A 12,500-nucleotide genomic window follows, 5' to 3' on the forward strand; every position below is an offset into this window, starting at 1 on the left:
AGAGAGTATGAGGTGGTGATGTGTGGCACGTTTTCTTTGGATACTGCTGGATAAATGCCAAGTCCCGCTCCTAGATGTAAATGTTTTGCTGTTATTTGTGTGTGTTAAAGAGTTATGCACGTGGTTGTGGTGTGTCAGAGGTTGTGAAATACAATTGCTAGCTACTGTGAGATGTTTAAAGTGTTACTGATGTCCAGTGTAGTGAAACTGAGTGATATTTTGTTTTGTGTCCAGGTTTTCAACTGGCCAGATGTAATTAATTTACTATTATTTGTGTGTGTTAAGGAGACTTGCATATAATTATGAGACATCTGAGGCTCTGAAATCAATTTATTATCCACTGTAATATGTTTTAGATGTTAATGGTGTGTAGTGCAGTGACCGAGTCACATTTCGGATGTGTCCGAGTTTTCACGTCTTGGATAAGCAAGAACAAGATCAGAATCAACAAGAGAGAAGGTTTGTTGGATGTGGTGGATGGCTATGGTAAAGACTTTGGAGTAAGGTTTAGCAGTGAGAAAAGCAAAGTAATGATTGTGAATAGGTCAGAGGATGAAAGTAATGTGGTATGGAGACTTGGAGAGAATGAGTTGAGACAGGGGCAAGAATACAAGTACTTAAGGATGTGGATGAGTCCCAGTGGGTGTGCAAAGGCAAAGAATGAAAAGATAAGTATGGTAAACCAGTGGGTAAGTCGATTGGGAAGCGCAGCAAGAATGAGAGCAAGTAAGTATGATGTGTTGAGAGAAGTGTGGAAGAGTGTGGCTGTGCCATGTATAATGTATTGTATGGATGTGATTGCATGGAATGAAAGTTAAATTGATAAGTTAGAAGTGGACCAGAATAGAGTAGCAAGGATGGCACTGAGTACACCGAGGTGCACAGCAGTTGAAGCCTTGAGAGGTGACATGGGATGGAGCACCTTTAGAGAAAGACTCACAAAAGCCACACTTAGGTACAAGATTAGGCTTGAGAGAATGGATGATGCAAGAATAGCAAGGAAAGTGTGCCTGTGGAATGAAAGTGGAAGCAAATGGAGGAAGAGATGCATGAGAATGACAGACAGGAATGGATTGCAAGTTGTGTGGGCGAAAAGAATGGCAGGAAGGAATCAAAATGAGCGTGAATGGGTGGTAACAAGAGGAGGCAGAGTGGGAGCCGAATGGGATGTGAGAAAATGGAAGAATGAGATAGACAAAAAAGTGAAATATGTGGGACTGAATGAATGGAAGAATGAGATGGAAAGAAAGAAGACCCTGGAATGGTACAAGGAGAAAGAGGCCCCGAGGTATGAAAGGTGATATGATAGAACCCTGAGCGGTAATCTTCTCTTCCGAGCGAGGGCACAGTGTATGGATGTGAATGCAAGTAGTTACAGGTGGTCTGAGTCCCGCAGCAAAGTGTGCCAGATGTGTGACATGGGAGAGGATGAGACGGTGGAACATGTGGTGCAGGAGTGTGTGAAGTATGCGAGAGACAGGAATGATACTAACTGAGTTAGCTCCCAATGTTTCCTGCAATATTCAAGGAAACGAAAGCCTCAATGGACCACATGCTTGAGTTACAGGTGCGTGAGTGTGTACAGATGCATTAGTGCTATAGATCAAGAAAGGGGTCATTTGGACTTTGCCATATTTTAAGGATAAAAATCTGGAGCCTTGTCTAAAACCCCCCCTCGTCCCTCACCCCAGTTTCTGCGCATGCGCAGAGCGAACCTTAGATAAGAGAGAGAGAATATAAGCACTACAAAACACACAATCCTGTTCATCATCTGCTATAAAGAATAATTTTTGACCTGCCACGTAATAATGTCTGCAGATAGTCACATAAGTCAAGAATATCATGTTACACAAACAGGTCATGAGCAAAACACCAGCGAGCCACTGTCACAGTTGCCAACGAGGGAAAACCTGAACAAACTTCACAAAGCAGACCTCCAGAAACGATGTCGTGAATTAGGAATAAAAAAAGTATGGTCCTCTAAGAAGGACGAACTCATAGACATGATCATGAATATAGTGCAGCAGTCCTCCCAAACCCTACAGACATCGCAGGCAAGGACTCAGTCACGCTCATCGCCTGCCAGACAACTTATCCAGCCTGATGCTACACCGATGTCTGCAGTGACTGAAATCCTAAACCATCCACCTTCCTGTGAAGCACAACCGACATCTAGTGACGACGAGCTATCACCTGATAGCGAAGCCACACAACCAAGTCACATTCCTCATACAGTCAATGAAACATCTACCATAGACCCCCAAGAAACACTCATAGAAAATGGCAGTAGGCAACCCCCGGCAGGCGATACACAGCAGCTCACCACAGACGACACGCATCCATCCCTGCCAACTCACCACCACGACATGAGTGACCAGGAGAGGAATCAGCTGCAGAATATTTATGATGACATCAAATTAATTAAGTCAAAACTCGAGATAAAAGATTCTGAAATTGAGCTACTCAACGCAGAAGTGAAGACAGCCTACTGCACAATTCATCTCCTACAACAACGCATTGCCGACCTGGAACATGAAAACAAAAGCAGACCGCAAGACGCAGCTTCAAACGCTACAGCCTCAACTGAATGTCTCCTCTTAGGAGACACCAACACACAACGAGTCCTTCGCTCTGATCTGGGTGACAAGTGTATAGTGAAAACAATAGCGCACGCGAACATTGATCTGTTACGTAGCTGGGTAACTGAAAAATTACAAAGTGCTCCCTCTGAATGTGTGATTCTTGGCGGTGTGTACGATATCCATGAAGAGTTACCCGTTGAAATAATCCTTGATCACCTAGGCTCTTTAATTAGTGATCTCAAAGAAAAAAATAGCGAAATGAAAATTCATGTATGTCAGGTTGTGCCAGTGCCAGAACCACAGGAATTTCAAGCCAAAGTTAAATACTATAATGAGCGATTAATCGAGTGGGGAGAAGCGAATGGTGTTAACATTGTTAAAACAGCTCCAGAGTTTATTCTGGGGACTGGATATGTGGATGAATGGTGCTTTGACATAGAGAACAGAAAACCTTGCACATTAAATAGAATGGGTGTCATTAAGTTGCTAAGTGCTCTTGAAAAACAGTGTTCGGGGTTTCACTTATGTAAAAACTGGGCAAGTATCCAGAGGCAGCCAAATGTCTTCCTCAACACTCATGGAGACACGCACATTGGTGCCAGACCTCAGCTTCAACATATTCTCACCACATCTATCCCGCCTAACGCAGCCACTCACAAACCTCCACTGCTGCCCACTCCCCAGCACGCAACGTCAACATCGCCAAGAACACAGCCACACTCTTACGCAGCCACTCACAAACCTCCACTGCTGCCCACTCCCCAGCACGCAACGTCAACATCGCCAAGAACACAGCCACACTCTTACGCTGCAGCAGTAAATAGAAGTCCATCGCACAATGTGGATGCGGGCTGGGGAGAACGGTGGATGACAGGGAGTGCCGATGGCAGCTCCGGTAGATCTCCTGAGTTATTCGAGATTGATTTGGGCCGCCACGATATGGGATCCACTTCCATACATCCCCATGCACCTAATGTCACACATTACACTCACCACTATACACCATACGGCACGCTAGATGCACAACCCCAAATAATGCAACACACACAAAACGCTCATCCATACAGACCGCACCTTGGACGTTCATATACGAGTACACGTGACATTACGAACAACACGCAATCCAACACACCAATATACACATGTAACACACAACCCCGCGCACCACAAAATATACACCACACACAGCCTCGTGTACCACACTACAATCATTATGCACAATCCCATACACCACACAACGCACATTACACACAGCACCAAGTATCACACAATGCTCACAATACACAGCTCTTCAGACCTCATAGAAAATACAACTCACAGTCCCACACACTACACAGCACACACTACACACAGCCTTACACACCTCACAACACACACTACACTCGCCCACAAACATTGTACGACTTGCACCACACTGCATACACATCAACACGTGGGAGGTATAGTTATGGCTGTTACAATTGTGGTGAACACAACCATCGCCAAGATACATGTCGTTTTGACCACAGACTCAAATGTGAATTATGTCATAGATTAGGACATAAGCAGAAGTTGTGTCACCTTTACACCAAATAGGAACTCGGCGAAGAAGGTAGGGCCAGCATGTCTCCCAAACCAAGGAACAAAATAACAATTGCTCACATTAATGCCCAAAGCTTGTTAGGCTGCAAAGAGGAGATAGAGCTCCTTGTAAGGGAAAAGGAACTAGATGTACTATGTATTAGTGAGACATGGTTGTGTAACGATTTTCCTGACGATTATATATACATACCCGAATACAAAGTGTACAGATGCGACAAAGGTAGGGGAGGAGGTGTTTGTATATATATCAGAGATGTATTTACGGTAGTTCCACTCGAAATCGACATTGTAAGAGCGCAAGGTGTTGAGGACGTGTGGGTGACAGTGCAGAGCAGCAAGTTTCCCAGTGTTATAATTGGCTGCCTGTACCGACACCCAAAAGCTCGCTGTGAATCTTATGACTATATAACGGATGTTATTAGATATGTTAGCTTAAAAGATAAGCCATTTTATATTTTAGGAGATTTTAATGACAACGTTTTATGTGATAATAGTAAGATGAAGCAAATTATTTTTAACACCAAACTGACACAGGTAATTAGCAAACCCACGAGAATCACCCCCACTTCTGCCACCCTCATAGACTTAATAGTTACCAATAAGACTCAGTCCATATTACACACAGACACAATGCCGTGTCCTGTTGGCGACCACGAGCTCATCAGCGTGACTGTAAACTTAAAAAAGACAAAGCGTCCACCAGTAGTAAAAACATTTCGTGATCTAACATCTTACTCATCTGAAACAATATGCGATTTACTAAGTCAAGAAACTCAAACGTTGAATAATATATTCATAACAGACAATGTTGACACCCAAGTCAATATATTTACGAGCATTTTCAATAACTGTTTAAACAAGTGTGCTCCTCTCGTCACAAGAGAAGTGAGAAGGCCCTTCGCCCCCTGGATGAACGAGCACTTACGAGCACTGATGCACGAGCGAGATGCAGCACAAATAAATCTTAAAAATGACAGGTCTAACGTAAACCTACAGTCCACGTATAAGGAACTTAAAAAAGAAGTGAAAATGTCAATAAAAAAATCTAAATCAGAGTATTATAGCAACAAGCTTGAGAGCAACAGAGGGAATAGTGCTGCCACGTGGAAAATATTAAACCAGGTTATCTCCAAAGATATATGCAAAGCTACGCTAGAAATTGATAAAGATGAGGAAACACTGAGAAAGAAAGTGGAAAGTTTCAATAAATTTTTTGCTAATGTTGGGAAAATTACCTTTGAAAAAACACACCAAAATAGCGAGCATAATCAGAATGTGCCTGTACCCAACAACAATAACACCAGCGGTCCATCCTGTAGCATGTTTAGACCCCAGCCAACTGATAGCAATACCATTATATTGATAATAAAACATTTAAAAAACACTTCTTCTTGTGGCTCTGATAATATCTCACTTCGATTTATAAAAGAATCACTGCCTATAATTATTCCGTATCTTACATGTATAATTAATTCGTCAATTGCAACAGGAAATTTCCCAGAATCTTGGAAACACGCTTTAGTAGTACCCATTTTTAAAACAGGAGACGCTATGGAACCGAAAAACTATAGACCCATATCACTTCTTCCAATTATCTCAAAAGTTCTTGAAAAGGTTATTGCTGCTCAACTCACCTCACACCTTGAAAGCAATCACCTCCTCAGTGATACGCAACATGGCTTCAGACCTAAGCTTTCTACAGAAAGCGCTCTGCTTACTCTGTCCAATTCACTATTCGACACTATTGACAGGAGAAACATTTCATTAGTAACGCTGTGTGACTTATCAAAAGCTTTCGACAGCGTTAATCATGAAATATTATTAAGGAAACTAAGAATGTTAAGAGTCGATTCCTTTTGGTTCCAAAGCTACCTTCTCAAAAGAACTCAGTCAGTCAAAATAGGTAAACATATTTCTAATAAACTTGAAGTTGCTTATGGTGTTCCTCAAGGATCAGTGCTTGGTCCAATATTGTTTTCTATATTTGTAAATGACCTCTCGCAGCACATCCCCGACTGCCAGGTCATACAGTACGCAGATGACACGCAGCTCATCCACACTGGAGAAGTAGCGAATATTCAAGATCTCGTTCACAAGGGAGAAGTGGCTCTGTCACAAGCTAAGGCATATTTTCACATGAATGGTTTGCTGCTCAACACGACAAAGACACAATGCATGTTTGTCGGCAGCAGAGGTCTTATATCTCAGATCCCACCTGACACGTGCCTACAAGTAGATCACACTAACATACTCCCCAGCAGTTCCCTTAAAAACTTGGGTGTATACTTTGATTCCCACATGACTTTTAATACTCATATCAAAAAAATAAATAAGAAAATTTTTAGCACAATTTTGAACATAAATAAGAGTAAGGACTGTTTTAATAGGAGGACTAGAACTACTCTCATGAACACGTTAGTGCTAAGCATAATTAATTATGGAATAAAGATTTGGGGAACTGCAAATATCACTCATACACAACAAGTGCAAAAACTCCAAAACTTTGCAGCGAAAGTTGCACTAGGCAACGGTGCTAAATTTGATCACGCTACACCTTTTTTAAGAGAATGTGGCTGGCTAAAAGTACACCAAAAATACAAATACGAATTAGGTATCATTATGTACAACATTACTTATGGTAATATTCCTACCTATTTATTCCCCATGCCGAAAGTGAGTGAGGTGTGTAGTGTCCCCACCAGACAACAGCACAACATGTATGAACCAAAGACTAACACCTGTACTGGAGCGAGATCACTACTGGCTGCTGGACCAAGATTCTGGAACAGCCTTCCTCCTCATATAAGGAATGCACCCTCCATTAGAACTTATAAAAAATTACTGCACACTTATCTATTCAACAAACAATTCAGTGTGTAAACCACCAACACAACTTTCTTACATGGACTTTTATACTTCGCAATGTGAGGGGCAAATTTAACTTATTATAGGCTGACTTACGATTTTTAATCTTTTATTTGTAGCTATTTTATTTTTATCTGTTATTTTACTTACATTTTATTCTTTGTATTTTACATTTTAGCATCTATTTTAACCATAATTCTATCTTCGTAATAACGTGCACCAGTCATGAGATGGTGTGAAGACAATATGTAGATTATGTATCAGAGTGGACATGACTGCACTCAAATTGCATGTCTTAATCTGTTATATGTACGTAAGAATAACCATTGTATAATGGAATAAAATATCTGAATATCTGAACATTCTTACTCTTCCTCCTCCTCCTCCTCCTCGTCCAGTACACTGATACACCTTTCTTCTCTTCCTTCTGCTTCTCCTCCTCCTCCTCCTCCTCCTCCTCACCGTTCATCTTGGTTCTTTTCATTCCAGGTCCTCATAAACACCTTGTCTTTATCTCCCCCTCCTCCTCTTCCTCCTCCTTTTCTTTTTCCTTCTCCTTTTCCTCTTCCTCCTCCTCATCATTCTTACACCTCAACATTCGTCATAAACACCTTTTATCTTCTTCTTCTTCTTCTTCTTCTTCTTCTTCTTCTTCCTCCTCCTCCTCCTCCTCCCTTTACCCAGAGGTTAAGATAATGCTCCCCGCTAACTGCCTAACTCCCTCAGCCAATCAGCTGCCGCCAGTTATCCTGTTAGGGAGGAGCCAATGGCGGGGTGGCAGTGATTAGGTGGTTAATTGATGTAATGGGGAGGAGGAGGAGGAGGAGGAGGTGTTGGTAATGGTGGAAATGGTGGTGGTGGAGGTGGAAGATAGATAAAGAGAAGAATAAGATAGGTGGAGAGAAAGAAAATAGAGAAAACGAGGAGGAGGAAGAGGAGGAGGAGGAGGTAATGCCGCTGATGGGTCATTAGAGGAGGCAGCAATTAATGGCATGTTATAATGGCGCGCTTTCATTAACATCTGGTGCACCGCCTTGTGTTCCTTAATCGGATGGTGATGGCGGTGATAGTGGTGGTGATGGTGGTGGTGGCGGAGATAATGGACTGGGAGGCAGGAACAGTGGTGGTGGTGATAGTGGTGATAAGCATGGTGATGGTGGTGGTGGTGGTGGTGTGGATATCTGTGAAGAAGGAATGGTGTTGGTGGTAATAGTAATGGTGGTGGTGATGAGTTTTCCCTGCTGGTGTCACTAGTAATGTGTTGTAGCCGTGCTCTCTCTCTCTCTCTCTCTCTCTCTCTGTGTGTCACTTACTTATTTCAGCAGACGAGCAACAATGGAGGCAGGCAAAACCCACGATACTTCCACACACAAATCAACAACGTAGAATCCTGTGAGTGGATCTCCTCTAACTGCTTCTCCTTCATTCCTCTCCCTCCCTGTATTCCTCCGCTGACCCTCCCTTCACTCCTCCCCTCCCTTGGACACGTCACGCCTGCCTGTCACGCAAAGTTGGGTAACCTCTGTGTAATCATGAACATTTCAGTGGAGGTCTAAATCTTTTATTTGTTTGGTAAGTGTGGGTCAAATATTTAAAACTGATGTCACTCCTTTATTCACTGAAATATAACACGGAACTAAAAAACTGGTGGAGGGAGGGAGCGCTGGTGGAGGGAGGGTAGAGGAAGGGAGTGGAGGGTGCAGAGTGTCAGGAAGAGGAAGAGCGAGAATGTTGCAGGGAAAGTACTGGTCTGTGCTGCGTGTGGGAAGTGACTTTAGTGGCGGCGTGAAGGCGAGGACACGAGTGAGGTGCTGGCAGGCTGACTGAGGTGAGTGTGGTGTGGTGAGGTGAAGTAACCGTGTACTTTCAGCCAGGCAAGTAAGTAGTGGCGGCCGGTAGGAACAGCTCCAGTTGAAGTTTTCCTACTGAATTATTATCGTCTTTCTCTTGTTTCCTCCTCCCCACTGTTCTCCTTCTATTTCTTGGTCTTTCATCGTTACGTTCACTCATTTTCATTTCTATAAATAAACAAAATAACTAACTTGCTACCTATATTTTAAAACGATCTCCATCTTGCTTCCTCCCTCCCTCCCTCCCCGCTCAGATGTTCAGTGACGACGTCTGCTCACACCGAGTCGCGCAGAGCAGGCTAACCACCTCACTAACTCGTTAACTCTTTCCTTTTCATTATTTCACCCGATCTTTCAACTTGCTTCTTCAGTGTTTCAGTGTTTCAGTGCTTCAGACGTGTGCATAAATCACTGTTACATGTACTGCTGTATCTCGGATGTATCTTGAAGGGGGTGACAGCAGTGAGAGGGGAGGAGGGGGCAGGAAGAGGGAAAGGTGAAGGAGGAGGCGTGTTGCAAGGGTCGTGATGCCGGGGACGTGGTGAAGCTGAGCAGGAATCAGTCACCAAGTGTGAGACGATGAGCACTAAGGCCTGTACTCTCAAACATTTCTGCGCCGCACCTCCACTACACTTAAAAGACTCTAGTTGAAGTCATTCGTATATATATATATATATATATATATATATATATATATATATATATATATATATATATATATATATATATATATATATATATATATATATATATATATATATATATATATATATAATTACGGCTCTAGTGAAAGGCTAAAAATATTTCAACATTATGAAGAGGAGAAACACTCTTGAGCATGGTTTATTGTTATGAGAATACTGTTAATACTTATCCCTCGGGTTAACAAGCGAGGAGACAAGGGAAGGTAAGGTGTGGAATCCCTGGTGTCTCAGTGTTCCTGCCTGCCTGAGTGAGGGATGTCACGCACCACCCACTGAGAACACCACTTTAGTTTTTTCCTCGCACCATTTAATTTAACTACTATTTGGGGATTTGTACCTTCAGTGGGCCTTTCTCAGCCTTGTTATTACCCTGCGCCAGGGAAGTAGTTCAGATTTTCTTGCGTGGCACAGCAACACCCAATGTCATACGTTGAAAAAAAAAAATAAAAATATATATATATATATATATATATATATATATATATATATATATATATATATATATATATATATATATATATATATATATATACAGTCGGCGCCTCTCGACGTGATCGCGAGCAAAACAATGTGCGTAAAATTACTTCTGTTCCTGAAAATGGCCAAACTACAAGACATGAGAAATTGATACTTGTTATGAATACATATTAACTAACCTCCTATTTACTGATGGGGTAGCCTTTCCGTTTTCGTACCTCCATCAAGCGACTGGGGAGAGAGTCTGCCAGCTTCTCCACAGTTTCTTGTGACACACTGCTCCACGCCCGACGAAGTGCACATTCTAATTTGGGCAATGTTGATGTGTCCTCGTTTCTCAGCTTGCACTTCACGATGCCCCACAGATTTTCGATGGGTGACATGTCCGGGCTGTTAGCTGGCCAGTCTGGAATGCATTCCACTTGGCTTGAAACAAGCCATTCTTTGACGATGTGCGCGGTGTGGCACGGAGCGCCGGCCTGCTGCAGCACCTCACCACCAGTCGCTGCGAAACAGTCAGCCAGACGACTGTCTAACAAGCTGAGATACACATCTTTGGTGACTGACTGACCCTTAGGGAAGATGTGTAAGTCAGCCACGCCCCCGTAAGAGAACGCACCCCACGCCATGAGGGAGGGAGGGTGCTTCACAGACTTGGCGGTGAACTTGGGATCGTGCGGGTCAGAGCCTTTCCGGCGCCACACCTTCTTCCCTTTCGTGTCACTGACCCTGAACGTGGCTTCATCAGTCCACAAGACACGCCTCCACTCATCTAAAGTCCATGAACTGTATTTCTGAACGAAAGCCAGCCTCTTTTTCCGATGCACCTCGGAAACAAAAGGCTTGTTACGAGCGCGCATTTTTCGATAGTTTAGCTTGGTTTGGATATTCTTCTGGATGGTACGCACACTAACATCCTGGAGGAGCATGGGATTCTGTTCCTTAAGCTGTCTTGCTGTGAGGTGAGGGTTTTGGTCTAGCTGACGCTTGATGTGGGCCAGAGTCCTGCCACTAATCTTTGGGCGCCACCCACCACCATGTAAGTGGTGAGGAATCTCACGCTCTCCCGAGGACTTAAATTTAACAATGAGGCGGCGCACTGTCACTGGCTTCACACCGGTCTGATGACTTATTTCCTTGGTGCTGAGGCCTAATTTATAGCACTCGATCACTCGCACAATATTATCCTCACTTGTGTAAGCTTTTGACATGACGGGAAATATTACGAGCCTGTTTAATAATCCTTGCAGTAGGTCGCGGAGGCAGTACGGGTGGTGGCACGTGCGAGAAGAAACACGACCACTCAAGACAAACGTAATCAACACTGACAGCTGTTGTCATTTAAATTAACGGCCAAGAATTCGAAATGTTGCCATATAGTCATTTTTCCCCGGGCGGTCTCCCGCGCTGGGTAATATGCAAAAATAATAGTCACGCAAGATTGTCCCGCGCTGCTCACCGCGATCACGTCGAGAGGCGCCGACTGTATATATATATATATATATATATATATATATATATATATATATATATATATTTTTTTTTTTTTTTTTTTCAACGTATGACATTGGGTGTTGCTATATATATATATATATATATATATATATATATATATATATATATATATATATATATATATATATATATATATATATATATATATATATATATATATATATATATATAATTGCATAGAAATACTAGTAATGTTAAAATGAAAGGAAAAGTAACAAATAAAATATAGTCGAAGTTTCAAGACATCAAGAAATTAAATCTAGAAAAAATACAAATTAATTGGCCTGGGATTTGAATGTACTAATTAATAATGAAAGGACTGTAAGGAGGAGGTGAGCGGTGAGGCCACGCGAACAAGTACCATATGCTCCCAAACTTTACAGTAATGAGAAGAAATTAAACGTTATCAGGTAAAAATTTACAGAGCTCCTCTTGAAAAAAAGAAAAAAAAATTGCAGAGCGAGACAAGATAACACGTGTGTCTGATACTGCGTGCTTTCCTTACTCCTGTGTTGGTTGGCTTACCAATTGTCACTATCTATCTGTCATCACTCATTGTAATTATTGTTCCTGGTATGCTCGTCTTCAGCTCTCTCTCTCTCTCTCTCTCTCTCTCTCTCTCTCTCTCTCTCTCTCTCTCTCTCTCTCTCTCTCTCTCTCTCTCTCTCTCCCTCTCTCCTTTTCATCTTCAGGAAGTAAAAAATACATGAAGAGCGAGAGGCGGAGGAAAGGTTGGTGTTTACGAAAGAGAGAGAGAGAGAGAGAGAGAGAGAGAGAGAGAGAGAGAGAGAGAGAGAGAGAGAGAGAAATATACGGGACGAAGATTATATAAAAGAAAATGTAATAGAAGAGTAAGAGACGAAAGGAGAAAAAAGACTTACATTTACTATGAGATATTACGATAATACGACATAGGAAGATGTGGC

At 42.3% G+C, this 12,500-nt stretch overlaps 1 protein-coding gene and 1 long non-coding RNA gene across 11 annotated transcripts in view; one reads left to right on the plus strand and one right to left on the minus strand.

Annotated features, from left to right (window-relative positions):
• LOC135094756 (uncharacterized) overlaps window positions 1-8,451 on the minus strand; it is a 62,749-nt gene extending 54,298 nt beyond the window's left edge. Inside the window, exon 1 of the long non-coding RNA XR_010263970.1 lies at window positions 8,342-8,451. This is a non-coding gene — a long non-coding RNA (uncharacterized LOC135094756). The remainder of the gene's footprint in view (window positions 1-8,341) is intronic.
• A 124-nt stretch (window positions 8,452-8,575) lies between these two features.
• The window catches only part of LOC135094753 (uncharacterized), a 45,668-nt gene continuing 41,743 nt past the window's right edge, over window positions 8,576-12,500 (plus strand). For 2 of the 10 annotated variants that reach the window (XR_010263962.1, XM_063995099.1), the window contains exon 1: window positions 8,688-8,856. The gene's annotated coding sequence lies outside the window, so the exon portion shown is untranslated. Of the gene's footprint in view, window positions 8,857-12,500 lie in introns of all 10 variants that reach the window. The other 8 variants (XR_010263966.1, XR_010263969.1, XR_010263965.1 and 5 more) reach the window with 6 other exon arrangements.

This window comes from Scylla paramamosain, chromosome 46 (genome assembly GCF_035594125.1).
Source record: "Scylla paramamosain isolate STU-SP2022 chromosome 46, ASM3559412v1, whole genome shotgun sequence".
NCBI lineage: Eukaryota > Metazoa > Arthropoda > Malacostraca > Decapoda > Portunidae > Scylla > Scylla paramamosain.